Source organism: Cryptomeria japonica, unplaced genomic scaffold (assembly GCF_030272615.1).
Source record: "Cryptomeria japonica unplaced genomic scaffold, Sugi_1.0 HiC_scaffold_24, whole genome shotgun sequence".
Classification (NCBI taxonomy): domain Eukaryota; kingdom Viridiplantae; phylum Streptophyta; class Pinopsida; order Cupressales; family Cupressaceae; genus Cryptomeria; species Cryptomeria japonica.
The window spans coordinates 1,120,001-1,135,000 of NW_026728846.1; the positions used below are offsets into that span (position 1 = coordinate 1,120,001).

General features: G+C 59.4%; 1 non-coding gene across 1 annotated transcript; it reads left to right on the forward strand.

The window, feature by feature from the left end:
- The first annotated feature begins 12,627 nt into the window (after positions 1 to 12,627).
- Positions 12,628 to 12,746, forward strand: LOC131861264 (5S ribosomal RNA). Its single transcript, XR_009360339.1, has one exon. It is a non-coding gene; the product is annotated as a 5S ribosomal RNA (ribosomal RNA).
- The last annotated feature ends 2,254 nt before the right edge of the window (positions 12,747 to 15,000 follow it).

Sequence of the window (15,000 nt, forward strand, 5' to 3'; positions counted from 1 at the left end):
CCTCTACCCTCTGTCGAAACACTCGGCATTGCTGCTCCCTAAGGTGAGCTTCTCCTCATAGGCAATTCCGCTCTTATCCGGTCACGTTTGTGTGCCCGAATTTCGCAAGGCAACCTCCATGGGACATGGAAAAGACTCGAGAAGAGAGCTCGCTCACGGGAGAGAGAAGCCAAGGAGACCACGAGAGTGCTGAGAGTGGGACAGCGCTGAATAGGCGGGAGAAGCCTGCGCGTATAAACGGAGATATATATCCAATTGCAACGAAGGAACGTGCCAAAGATCGAGAACAATGGCAGAAATGCTAGTAACGTGCACTTCGGGACCAACGCATCACCGGAAGACAACCGCCAAACATCGAAAGAGTCGCGATGCTCCGCAACCTACGTGCAAAGCGGTCACACACCGGGTAAGGGAGTGAGAGCCCCAAACATAGCTGGGCGAGGCGCTCACTCCGCTCTTTAATATCTCGTTAATACCGCCAAGGAAATGGCACAAGCACACACACACAAGCATCCTCGGAAGAGGACAGTTCGAGTGACAGGTCAAATCCAAGAGTTCCGAAGACTACCTCCAGGAACAATCGGGAACAAGACCGATTACAAGTCGTCGAGTCTGTTACTGGGCGAACACGAGATGCGCACAGGAAATCGATCAGCCCTCACAATGGCCCAAGGCCAGAGATCGGACTGCTACGATTTACCCCAACAATCATCGTGCCACTCTTCGCAGAGAGGTGATAGACGCCAACGAGCCCGCGCATAGCAATCGAGGTGTAAAAAGGGCGTTGAAGGCAGGAAGCCTGGACGAAAGAGGCTACGAGGTCACCTCGAAGCGGTCTAAGAATCGGGCGCACTTGGGGCGACTACCAGTGCCAACCCCTTATCCCGCGGTGCGTCCGACACACAGAAATTTCCAAGGCGGCCAAGGAGCCTCCCCGCATAGCAATCGGGGTGTGAGGTTACGGATGCAGCATTGATAGCAATCGAGGTGTGAGGCGAAGGATGCAGAAGTGAGAGCCGAGGGATGTAGCAGAGATAGCAATCGGGGTGTGTGATGCAGAAGAGATAGCAATCGAGGTGTGCGGTGGGAAGGGCCCAGCAGCCAGAATGCATGAAGCGACGGATGAAGCAGTGATGACAACCGGGCTGTGAGGAGAGGAGGGATGCAGCCAAGAAAGCAATCAGGGCTCGAGGCAAGGGATGCATCAAGGATAGCAATCATGTTGTGAGGCGAGATTCCAAAGGCTAAACGTGAGAGGCTGCAGGGTCGACTCAGAGAGGTCTATGCATGTGAGAGGCTGAAAGCAAGGTCGACTCGGAGCGGTCTATGCATCGGGCGCGCTTGGGGCGACTACCAGTGCCAACCCCTTATCCCGCGACGCGTCCGACAAAGAGAACGTTCCAAGGCGGCAGAGGAGGTTACCAGCCGAAGGATGCAGTAGCAATAACAGGTATAGTTCCGCGGCGGCCGAGAAGACTCACCGCATAGGAATCGGGATGCGAGGCGAGGGATGCGGCGGGAAGGCCCCGACGGCTAAACGGAAGAGGCTGCAGGGCCGCCTCGGAATGGTCCAAGCATCGGATGCGATTGGGACGACTACCAGTGCCAACCCCTTATCCCGCGATGCGTCCGATACACAGATAGTTCCAAGGCGGCCGAGGAGCCTCACCGCATATCAATCGGGGTGCGAGGCGAGGGATGGGGCGGGAAGGCCCCAACGGCTAGACGGAAGAGGCTTCAGGGCCACCTCGGAATGGTCCAAGCATCGGACGCGCTTGGGGCGACTGCCAGTGCCAACCCCTTATCCCGCGATGCGTCCGATACACAGATGGTTCCAAGGCGGCCGAGGAGCCTCACCGCATAGCAATCGGGGGTGCGAGGCGAGGGATGGGGCGGGAAGGCCCCAACGGCTAGACGGAAGAGGCTTCAGGGCCGCCTAGGAATGGTCCAAGCATCGGACACGCTTGGGGCGACTACCAGTGACAGCCCCCTATCCCGCGATGCGTCCGATACGAAGATGGTTCCAAGGCGGCCGAGGAGCCTCACCGCATAGCAATCGGGGTGCGAGGTGGGGGATGCGGCGAGATGGCCCCAACGGCTAGACGGAAGAGGCCACAGGGCCGCGTCGGAATAGTCCAAGCATCGGACGCGCTTGGGGCGACTACCAGTGACAACCCCTTATCCCGCGATGCGTCCGATACGAAGATAGTTCCAAGGCGGCCGAGGAGCCTCACCGCATAGCAATCGGGGTGCGAGGTGGGGGATGCGGCGAGATGGCCCCAACGGCTAGACGGAAGAGGCTGCAGGGCCGCCTCGGAATAGTCCAAGCATCGGACGCGCTTGGGGCCACTACCAGTGACAACCCCTTATCCCGCAATGCGTCCGATACGAAGATAGTTCCAAGGCGGCCGAAGAGCCTCACCGCATAGCAATCGGGGTGCGAGGTGGGGGATGCGGCGAGATGGCCCCAACGGCTAGACGGAAGAGGCCACAGGGCCGCCTCGGAATAGTCCAAGCATCGGACGCGCTTGGGGCGACTACCAGTGACAACCCCTTATCCCGCGATGCGTCCGATACGAAGATAGTTCCCAGGCGGCCGAGGAGCCTCACCGCATAGCAATCGGGGTGCGAGGCGAGGGATGCGGCGAGATGGCCCCAAAGGCTAGACGGAAGAGGCTGCAGGGCTGCCTCGGAATAGTCCAAGCATCGGACGCGCTTGGGGCGACTACCACTGCCAACCCCTTATCCCGCGATGCGTCCGATACACAGATAGTTCCGAGGCGGCCGAGGAGGTGGGGGATGCAGCGAGATGGCCCCAACGGCTAGACGGAAGAGGCTGCAGGGCCGCCTCGGAATAGTCCAAGCATCGGACGCGCTTGGGGCGACTACCAGTGACAACCCCTTATCCCGCGATGCGTCCGATACACAGATAGTTCCGAGGCGGCCAAGGAGCCTCACCGCATAGCAATCGTGGTGCGAGGTGGGGGATGCGGCGAGATGGCCCCAACGGCTAGACGGAAGAGGCTGCAGGGCCGCCTCGGAATGGTCCAAGCATCGGATGCGCTTGGGGCGACTACCACTGCCAACCCCTTATCCCGCGATGCGTCCGATACACAGATAGTTCCAAGGCGGCCGAGGAGCCTCACAGCATAGCAATCAGGGTGCGAGGCGAGGGATGCGGCGAGAAAGCCCCAACGGCTAGAGGGAAGAGGCTTCAGGTCCGCCTCGGAATGGTCCAAGCATCGGACGCGCTTGGGGCGACTACCAGTGACAACCCCTTATCCCGCGACGCGTCCGATACACAGATAGTTCCAAGGCGGCCGAGGAGCCTCACCGCATAGCAATCGGGGTGCGAGGCGAGGGATGCGGCGAGAAGGACCCAACGGCTACACGGAAGAGGCTTCGGGGCCGCCTCGGAATGGTCCAAGCATCGGACGCGCTTGGGGCGACTACCAGTGACAACCCCTTATCCCGCGACGCGTCCGATACACAGATAGTTCCAAGGCGGCCGAGGAGCCTCACCGCATAGCAATCGGGGTGCGAGGCGAGGGATGCGGCGAGAAGGACCCAACGGCTACACGGAAGAGGCTTCGGGGCCGCCTCGGAATGGTCCAAGCATCGGACGCGCTTGGGGCGACTACCAGTGACAACCCCTTATCCCGCGACGCGTCCGATACACAGATAGTTCCAAGGCGGCCGAGGAGCCTCACCGCATAGCAATCGGGGTGCGAGGCGAGGGATGCGGCGAGAAGGACCCAACGGCTAGACGGAAGAGGCTTCGGGTCCGCCTCGGAATGGTCCAAGCATCGGACGCGCTTGGGGCGACTACCAGTGACAACCCCTTATCCCGCGACGCGTCCGATACACAGATAGTTCCAAGGCGGCCGAGGAGCCTCACCGCATAGCAATCGGGGTGCGAGGCGAGGGATGCGGCGAGAAGGACCCAACGGCTAGACGGAAGAGGCTTCGGGTCCGCCTCGGAATGGTCCAAGCATCGGACGCGCTTGGGGCGACTACCAGTGACAACCCCTTATCCCGCGACGCGTCCGATACACAGATAGTTCCAAGGCGGCCGAGGAGCCTCACCGCATAGCAATCGGGGTGCGAGGCGAGGGATGCGGCGAGAAGGACCCAACGGCTAGACGGAAGAGGCTTCGGGTCCGCCTCGGAATGGTCCAAGCATCGGACGCGCTTGGGGCGACTACCAGTGACAACCCCTTATCCCGCGACGCGTCCGATACACAGATAGTTCCGAGGCGGCCGAGGAGCCTCACCGCATAGCAATCGGGGTGCGAGGCGAAGGATGCGGCGAGAAGGACCCAACGGCTAGACGGAAGAGGCTTCGGGTCCGCCTCGGAATGGTCTAAGCATCGGACGCGCTTGGGGCGACTACCAGTGACAACCCCTTATCCCGCGACGCGTCCGATACACAGATAGTTCCAAGGCGGCCGAGGAGCCTCACCGCATAGCAATCGGGGTGCGAGGCGAGGGATGCGGCGAGAAGGACCCAACGGCTAGACGGAAGAGGCTTCAGGGCCGCCTCGGAATGGTCCAAGCATCGAACGCGCTTGGGGCGACTACCAGTGACAACCCCTTATCCCGCGACGCGTCCGATACACAGATAGTTCCGAGGCGGCCGAGGAGCCTCACCGCATAGCAATCGGGGTGCGAGGCGAGGGATGCGGCGAGAAGGACCCAACGGCTAGACGGAAGAGGCTTCAGGGCCGCCTCGGAATGGTCCAAGCATCGGACGCGCTTGGGGCGACTACCAGTGACAACCCCTTATCCCGCGACGCGTCCGATACACAGATAGTTCCGAGGCGGCCGAGGAGCCTCACCGCATAGCAATCGGGGTGCGAGGCGAGGGATGCGGCGAGAAGGACCCAACGGCTAGACGGAAGAGGCTTCAGGGCCGCCTCGGAATGGTCCAAGCATCGGACGCGCTTGGGGCGACTACCAATGACAACCCCTTATCCCGCGACGCGTCCGATACACAGATAGTTCCGAGGCGGCCGAGGAGCCTCACCGCATAGCAATCGGGGTGCGAGGCGAGGGATGCGGCGAGAAGGACCCAACGGCTAGACGGAAGAGGCTTCAGGGCCGCCTCGGAATGGTCCAAGCATCGGACGCGCTTGGGGCGACTACCAGTGACAACCCCTTATCCCGCGACGCGTCCGATACACAGATAGTTCCGAGGCGGCCGAGGAGCCTCACCGCATAGCAATCGGGGTGCGAGGCGAGGGATGCGGCGAGAAGGACCCAACGGCTAGACGGAAGAGGCTTCAGGGCCGCCTCGGAATGGTCCAAGCATCGGACGCACTTGGGGCGACTACCGTTGCCAACCCCTTATCCCGCGATGCGTCTGATACACAGATAGTTCCGAGGCGGCCGAGGAGCCTCACCGCATAGCAATCGGGTTGCGAGGCAGATTATTGGGAAGGGAACCCCCTGGGATGCGGCTCAAGCAGTGCCCAAAGGGACTGGAATGCGGAATCACATCGAGAGACCCAAATGCTATACGAGGGCTCAAATCGAATTATCGATTTGGCCACGACATGGACGCATCGGAACGACTACCTTTGCCGAACCACTCGCAATTGCATCCATACCGAAACCAATAGACATTTCCGTTAGAGCCCTCGCATAGCATTCGGGAATCTCGCATGCCCCTCTAAATCGACCAATGCTGGCGCTCAATGAAAATCCGAGCGCTACCACCGTTCGAGCGCCAGCATTGGTCGAGTTAGAGGGGCACGGGGGAGAATGCTCCAGTCAACACCTCCCCTATATAAGTTATTTGTCCGATTCTCGCACAACCGTAGTCTGCCTCGTCGAATCAAACAACGGTCCCAGATTCCGACTTCCGTTCCGTAGAGACCCAAAAGCTAGATGGAGGCTCGCAAGAAAGAGAGTCGGCGCATAGCAATCGGGTTTCTCGAACGTTTAGGGACCGAGCTCACTTGCGGATAGGGCAAAATCCGCCAAGCAACCCAAAAGCTAGACGGGGGCTCGAATCGAATCGCCTAGGCGGCCACAACAACGACGTGTTGGATCGACTACCAGTGCCAAACCATTCAGCAAGACTAGTCTGTGTCGAGGCCGGATAGAGATTCTCAGAGAGCGCCCGCATAGCATTTAGGAGACCTGCCGCGTCCCTCACACTCGACAAATGGTGGTGCACGTTTATAAATCCGAGCGATCCCAACCCTTTCAAGCACCAACATCGGTCGAGATAGAGGGGCACGGAGGGGGCTGCGTGAGACAACACAGTCCCCTATATAAGTTATTTGTCCGATTCTCACACATCCGAAGAATGGTCATCAAATCGGACAACAGCCCAAACTTCCGACTTCCGTCCCAGAAAGCCCAAGAGCTATCTAAAACGTTCATGGCCGGAACTCGATCGCGGCTATACCAGTCCGCCAAGCAACCCAAAAGCTAGACTGGAGCTCTAGTCGAATCACCTCTGTGGCCATTGCAAGGACGTGTTGGAGCGACTACCATTGCCGAACCATTCCGCAGGTCGAGTCCATACCAAGGCCGCATAGAGATTCACGATGAGCTCCTGCATAGCAATCAGGAGACTTGCCGTGTCCATCACAATCGATAAATCCTGGTGCAAGATTTTTGCATCCGAGCGCTCCAACCAGTCGAGCACCAGCATCAATCGACATAAACGGGCACGGGGGGAGGATGCTCGAGAACACTACCTCCCCTATATAAGTTATTTGTCCGATTCTCAAGCAGCCGAAGTCTGGTCATCGAATCGGGTCAAAGACCACAACTTCCGACTTTACCCACAATGCAAGTCATCGAATCGAACATCGGCCCCCGAGTCGGACTCCATGCGTATGTCAGGTCATCGGACCCAAATTCCGCCTTCCTGCGCATGGCGGGCCATCAATATCAACTCGGTCATCGGACCCAAACTCCGCCTTTTTGCGTATGGCACGCCTTCAAATCGGTCATCGGACCCAAATTCCGCCTTCCTGTGCATGGCGGGCCATCAACATCAACTCGGTCATCGGACCCAAATTCCGCCTTTCTGCGCATGGCACGCCATCAACTCGGTCATCGGACCCAAATTCCGCCTTCCTGCGCATGGCAGGTCATCGGACACAAATTCAGACCTCGCCAATATGCCTACGTATCGAATCGGTCATCGGACCCAACTTCCGACTTCATCCATACTGTAGGGTCTTTGAGGTTGGCGCGGTGCGCTCAACCCAGGGAGTCGACCCATCGAAGCATACACCTCCCCTATATAAGCTATTTGTCCGATTCCCACACCTGTGTAGTTTGCACCTCTGACCAGGACATCGACCCCAACTTCCGAACTCGACTGCAACGACGGCACCAGCGCCTTGGTGCGCACCTTGCGACGCACAGTCCCAACATTCGCCTTCCTGCACATGGCAGGTCATCGGACCCAAATTCCGACCTCGCGAGTATGCCTACATATCGAATCGGTCATCGGACCCAACTTCCGACTTCATCCATACCGTAGGGTCTTTGAGGTTGGCGCGGTGCGCTCAACCCGGGGAGTCGACCCAACGAAGCATACACCTCCCCTATATAAGCTATTTGTCCGATTCCCACACCTGTGTAGTTTGCACCTCCGATCAAGACATCGACCCCAACTTCCGAACTCGCCTCCAACGACCGAACCAGCGCCTTGGTGCGCACCTTGCAACGCACAGTGCCAACATTCGCCTTCCTGCACGTGGCAGGTCATCGGACCCAAATTCCGACCTCGCGAGTATGCCTACATATCGAATCGGTCATCGGACCCAACTTCCGACTTCATCCATACCGTAGGGTCTTTGAGGTTGGCGCGGTGCGCTCAACCCGGGGAGTCGACCCAACGAAGCATACACCTCCCCTATATAAGCTATTTGTCCGATTCCCACACCTGTGTAGCTTGCACCTCCGATCAGGACATCGACCCCAACTTCCGAACTCGACTAAAAAGACCGCACCAGCGCCTTGGTGTGCACCTTGCAACGCACAGTGTCAACATTCGCCTTCCTGCACATGGCAGGTCATCGGACCCAAATTCCGACCTCATGAGCATACCTACTAATCGAATTGGTCATCGGACCCAACTTCCGACTTCATCCATACCGTAGGGTCTTTGAGGTTGGCGCGGTGCGCTCAACCTGGGGAGTCGACCCATCGAAGCATACACCTCCCCTATATAAGCTATTTGTCCGATTCCGACACCTGTGTAGTTTGCACCTCCGCTCAGGACATCGACCCCAACTTCCGAACTCGCCTGCAACGACCGAACCAGCGCCTTGGTGCGCACCAAAAGTGCGCACTTTTGGAGGGCACTTTTGTGCGCTCCAAAGGTGCGCACTTTTGGAGGGCACTTTTCTGCGCTCCAAAGGTGCGCACTTTTGGAGGGCACTTTTTGGAGGGCACTTTTCTGCGCTCCAAAGGTGCGCACTTTTGGAGGGCACTTTTTGGAGGGCACTTTTCTGCGCTCCAAAGGTGCGCACTTTTGGAGGGCACTTTTTGGAGGGCACTTTTCTGCGCTCCAAAGGTGCGCACTTTTGGAGGGCACTTTTTGGAGGGCACTTTTCTGCGCTCCAAAGGTGCGCACTTTTGGAGGGCACTTTTTGGAGGGCACTTTTCTGCGCTCCAAAGGTGCGCACTTTTGGAGGGCACTTTTCTGCGCTCCAAAGGTGCGCACTTTTGGAGGGCACTTTTTGGAGGGCACTTTTCTGCGCTCCAAAGGTGCGCACTTTTGGAGGGCACTTTTTGGAGGGCACTTTTCTGCGCTCCAAAGGTGCGCACTTTTGGAGGGCACTTTTTGGAGGGCACTTTTCTGCGCTCCAAAGGTGCGCACTTTTGGAGGGCACTTTTGTGCACTCCAAAGGTGCGCACTTTTGGAGGGCACTTTTCCTGTGCTCCAAAGGTGCACACCTAGGTGAGCACCTTCGACCACACCTTGTAGCACACCAAACTCTGACTTTCGACTTCATCCGCAATGCAGGGTCTTTGAGGTTGGCGCAATGCGCACAACCAGGGGAGTCGACCCATCAAACCCAACACCTCCCCTATATAAGCTATTTGTCTGATTCTCATACATGCGTAGCCTGCAGGAGCAATTAGGACATCGACCCCAACTTTCGGCTTCTAAACGAAAACAAGGTCTTTGAGGTTGGTGTAATGCGAACAACTAGGGGAGTCAACCCATCAAACCCAACACCTCCCCTATATAAGCTATTTGTCTGATTCTCATACATGTGTAGTCTACAGGAGCAATTAGGACATCGACCCCAACTTTTGACTTCTTAACGAAAACAAGGTCTTTGAGGTTGACGTAATGCGCACAACCAGGGGAGTCGACCCATCAAACCCAACACCTCCCCTATATAAGCTATTTGTCCGATTCTCATACATGTGTAGCCTGCAGGAGCCATTAGGACATTGACCCCAACTTTTGACTTCTTAACGAAAACAAGGTCTTTGAGGTTGGCGTAATGCGCACAACCAAGGGAGTTGACCCATCAAACCCAACACCTCCCCTATATAAGCTATTTGTCTGATTCTCATACATGTGTAGCCTGCAACAACGATTAGGACATCCACCCCAACTTCTGAATTCGTCTGCGTTGACCGCACCAAAGGTGCACGCCTTGGTGCTCACCAAAATCCGACTTCCGACTTCTTCTGCTATGCGGGGTCTTTGAGGTTGGCGCAGTGCGCACAACCAGGGGAGTCAACCCACCGAATGCAACACCTCCCCTATATAAGCTATTTGTCTGATTCTCATACATGCGTAGACTGCAGCAATGATTAGGACATCCACCCCAACTTTTGACTTCTTAAACAAGACAGGGTCTTTGAAGTTGGTGCAGTGCACACAACCAGGGGAGTCGACCCATCAAACGCAACACCTCCCCTATATAAAGCTATTTGTCCGATTCTCATACGTGTAGTCTGCAGCAGCGATTAGGACATCGACCCCAACTTCCGAATTCGTTTGCATTGACCGCACCAAAGGTGCACGCCTTGGTGTGCACCCTGGAGTGCACTTTGGTGCTCACCTCGGTGCACACTTTGGTGTGCACCTCGGTGTGCACCAAAGGTGCGCACCTTGGAGCGCACCAAAGGTGTACACTTTGGAGCGCACCACATAGGGTCTTTGAGAGGTTGGCGCAGTGCGCACACCAAGGTGGGTGTTGAGGTGCGTGCCGAGGTGGGTGGGTGCTAGGGTGCGCTCCATGGTGGGTGCCAGGGTGGGTGCGTGCTAGGGTGGATTCCAAAGAGGGTCATAGGGTGGGTGCCAAGGTGGGTTGGTGATATAGTGGGTTCAAAGGTGGGTACTAGGGTGGGTTCCAAGGTGGGTCACAAGTTGGGTGCCAGGATGCGTGGGTGTTAGGTTGGGTGCCAAGGTGGGCTCCTGCGTGGGTGGGTGCTAGGGTGGGTTTCAAGGTGGACGCGAGGGCGGGTGCCAAGGTGGGTAACAAGTTGGGTGTTAGGATGGGTGAGTGCTAGAGTGGGTGCCAAGGTGGGTGGGTGCTAAGGTGGATGCCAAGGTGGTTCACAGGGTGGGTGGGTTCTAGGGTGAGTTCCAAGGTGGGTCACAGGTTCAGTGCTAGGATGGGTGTCAAGGCGGGTGTCGAGGTGCCTGGGTGCTAGGGTGTGGATGCCAATGTGGGTCATAGGGTGGGTACTAGGGTGGGCTGCAATGTGGGTGCCAAGGTGGGTAACATGCTCGGTGGGTTCTAAATTGGGTGCCAGGGTGGGTGTGCACCCACCTTGCCCGAGGTGGGTGCCAAGGTGCCAGTGTGGGTGGGTGCTAAGGTGGATGCCAAGGTGGGTGAGAAGGTGGGTGATAGGTTGAGTGGTAGGATGGGTGGGTGCCAAGATGGGTCACAGGGTGGGTGCAAGGGTGGGTAGGTGCTAGGGTTGGTGTCAGGGTGGGTGGGTGCTAGGTTGGGTTCCAAGGTGGGTGCGAGGGTGAGTGTCAAGGTGGGTCACAGGTTAGGTGCTAGGATGGGTGAGTGCTAGGGTGCAAAGGTGCCAGGGTGGGTGCTAGGATGGGTCGATGCTAGGGTGAGTGGCAAGGTGGGTCCACAAGTGTCAAGGTGGGTGCCGAGGTGGGTGCCAAGTCGGCGACTGCTATGGTGGATGCCAAGGTGGGTCACGGGGTGGGTGCCAAGTTGCTAGGTTGGGTTCCAAGGTGGGTGCCAACGTGGGTGCTAGGGTGCGTGGGTTAAAGGGTGTGTCACAACGTGGGTGCCAGGATGGGTGCGCACCCACACTGGCCAAGACGGGTGCGGGTGCAAGGTTGGGTTCCAAGCCCGGTCACAGGCTGGGTGCTAGGATGGGTGGGTGCCAAGGTGGGCACCAGGGTGGGTGCACCCACCCTGGCCAAGGTGGGTCACGGGGTGGGTCCTAGGGTGGGTAACGGGGTGGGTACTAAGGTGCGTGCCAAGGTGGGTCATAGGGTGGGTGCCAAGGTGGGCACCAGGGTGGGTGTGCACCAACCCTAGCCAGGGTAGGTCACGGGGTGGTTGTCGGGGTGGGCGTCAAGGAGCCAAGGTGGGTGGCAAGTAGCCAAGTTGCGTGCCAAGGTGGGTGTCGGGGTGGGTGCCAAGGATCCAAGGTGGGTGCCAAGGAACCAAGGTGGGTGTCTGGGTGGGTGCCGAGGTGGGAGCCAGGGTGGGTCCCAAGGTGAGTGCAAAGGTGGGTGCCAGGGTCAAGGTGAGTGCCAATGTGGGTTCCAAGGTGCCAGGGTCAGGGTGAGTGCCAATGTGGGTTCAAAGGTGCTAAGTTGGGTGCGAGGTTGGGTGCGAGGGTGGGTGGGTGCCAAGGTGTGCTAGGTGGAAGCCCGGGTGGGTCGGCATCCCATGGGTGTCGAGTTGGGTGCCTGATGGGTGCTTCTTGTCAAGTTTTAGTCGTCGGGACTCATTTCGAGCCTTAGAGGTCGTTTCTTGTCCGGTTGCCCTGTCTTCGACCTGGGAACCCAATTTTGGTCCTCGGGTCCCATTTTTTTTTGTCTCGCATCCCACTTTTGGCCTGTGGCCTTTTCGGGGTCGATTCTCGTTTTGGGCATCAGAGCATGTTTCTTCTCCTAAAACCCAATATTTGTTTATTAAGTCTCGGAACACATTTTTGTTCTCGTGGACCCATCATGGGTCTTGGAACGCATTTGTGGTCCTTGGGTCCCATTTTGCATCCCGAAACTTGTGTTTTGGTGCTTGATCCCTATTTTGGGTGCCCACCTTGCACCAAGTGCGCACCCGGGGCAAACCGAGCGCCTTGGTGCACCGGGGCAAGATCGAGCGTGCACCCGAGGCGCCCCGAACATGCACCAAGGTGCACTCGGCCCACATGTGAGCGCAGGTCGTTGCGCCCGAGGTGGTGTGTGGGCACCGCGTTGCAGACGGGACACTGCACGCACACGACGCCCCCTCCAGGTGCACGCACGTAGGCCGGGCCGGGTGCACACCCGACGCCCTAGCAAGGTGCGCGCACCCGGGCAGGGCTCACACTTGGCGAACGGGGCGCACTTCGCGAGGGAGGGTGTGCACCTCGACGGGGGTGGGTGGCCGGGGTGGATTCGCACGTGGGTCGCGGTTTGCTAAGTACACACTGCGACAAGCTCATAACGGGTGCGATCATACCAGCGTTAGTGCACCGGATCCCATCAGAACTCCGCAGTTAAGCGCGCTTGGGCCGGAGTAGTACTGGGATGGGTGACCTCCCGGGAAGTCCCGGTGTTGCACCCTTTTTTAGTTTTTCGCCGGGCGTCGCAATGCTATTTGAATAAACCTTTTGCCCGTTTGCGTTCTCGTCGGGGCCGGGCCGGGCCGGGGTGCGCTGCCCGCACTACCGCGCGCGCGGGGGCGACACCGAGCGCGCACCCGAGGCGCCCCGAGCACACAGGCCACGGTGCAACCCGGGCGTTGTGCGCGCACCCCGGTGCGCCCGAGGTGCTGCGCGCGCACCCAGGTGAAATCGGTGTGCACCTCGGCCAGTGCGCGCTCGGTCGAGTCGCGCACGTTGGCCAAGGTGCACGGTGATGTTTCTTACTCTAAGGTTCCGCACCAGACGCCCGGGACAGGTGAGCGAAGCTGGGCGGGGCCGGGTGCGCGGCCGGGGCAGGTGCACGCAGCTGGAGAGAGCTTTGGAGCACACTTCGGAGCGCACCAATGATGCGCTCCATTCAAAAGTTTCCTGAAAAGGCAAAAAAAGTTGAGATTATAGAATTTCCCACTTGAGAGATTGTAAAAAAAAAAAATTTAAAATGAAGGAAACGCGGGTGCCAAGGTGTGCGCAGCCCAGCCAAGGTGTGCGCACCAAGGCGCCCACCCTGGCGAAGGTGCACGCAAGGTGCGCACCCGAGGCAAACCGGACAATTAACCCAACTTTCGACTTCGCGCGCACCTTGGAGCGCACTTCGGAGCGCTCCTTGGTGCGCACCAATCTTGGGCACCTCGGAGTGCACCATGGCGCCCACCAAGGTGCGCACCCGGGGCAAACCGAGCTCCGACTTCGTGCGCACCTTGGAGCGCACGAAAGGTGCGCACCATGGCGCCCACCAAGGTGCGCAGCCCAGCCAAGGCGTGCGCATCAAGGTGCGCACCCTGGCGAAGGTGCGCACCCGGGGCAAACCGAGCTCCGACTTCGTGCGCACCTTGGAGCGCACAAAAGGTGCGCAACCCAGCCAAGGTGTGCGCACCCCGGTCAAACCGAGCTCCGAATCGTGCGCACCAGAGGTGCACGCCATCGTGCGCACCTTGGAGCACACTTCGGAGCCCTCCTTGGTGCGCGCCGATGTTGCGCACCTCGGAGCGCACCCGGGGAAAACAATGCAATTAACCCGACTTTCGACTTCGTGGGCACCTCGGAGCGCTCTCGGGTTCGCACCTCGGAGCACACCGAGGTGCGCACCTTTGATGCGCTGCCTTCACCAATTTCCAGAAAAGGCAAGAAAACATTGAGAAGGTGTGCGCACCGAGGTGCCCACCCTGGCGAAGGTGCACGCGAGGTGCGCACCCGGGGCAAACCGGGCTCCGACTTCGTGCACGCCGCACCTTGGAGCACACTTCGGAGCGCTCCTTGGTGCGCACCAGGGCGCGCAACCCAGCCGAGGTGCCCACCCCGGCGAAGGTGCACGCGAGGTGCGCACCCGGGGCAAACCGGGCTCCGACTTCGTGCACGCCATGGTGCCCACCGCGGCGAAGGTGCACGCGAGGTGCGCACCCGGGGCAAACCGGGCTCCGACTTCGTGCACGCCGCACCTTGGAGCACACTTCGGAGCGCTCCTTGGTGCGCACCATGGTGCCCACCAGGGCGCGCAACCCCGCCGAAGGTGCACGCGAGGTGCGCACCCGGGGCAAACCGGGCTCCGACTTCGTGCACGCCGCACCTTGGAGCACACTTCGGAGCGCTCCTTGGTGCGCACCATGGTGCCCACCAGGGCGCGCAACCCCGCCGAAGGTGCACGCGAGGTGCGCACCCGGGGCAAACCGGGCTCCGACTTCGTGCACGCCATGGTGCGCACCGCGGCGAAGGTGCGCACCCGGGGCAAACCGGGCTCCGACTTCGTGCACGCCGCACCTTGGAGCACACTTCGGAGCGCTCCTTGGTGCGCACCAGGGCGCGCAACCCAGCCGAGGTGCCCACCCCGGCGAAGGTGCACGCGAGGTGCGTACCCGGGGCAAACCGGGCTCCGACTTCGTGCACGCCGCACCTTGGAGCACACTTCGGAGCGCTCCTTGGTGCGCACCATGGTGCCCACCAGGCCGCGCAACCCAGCCAAGGTGTGCGCACCAAGGTGCACGCGAGGTGCGCACCCGGGGCAAACCGGGGTCCGACTTCGTGCACGCCGCACCTTGGAGCACACATCGGGGCGCTCCCGGGTTCGCACCGGCGTTGCGCACCGTGGTGGGCACCTCGGAGCACACCAAGGTGGGCAGCGAGGTGCGCACCTTTGATGCGATGCCTTCACTAATTTCCATAAAAGGCAAAAAAAAAACG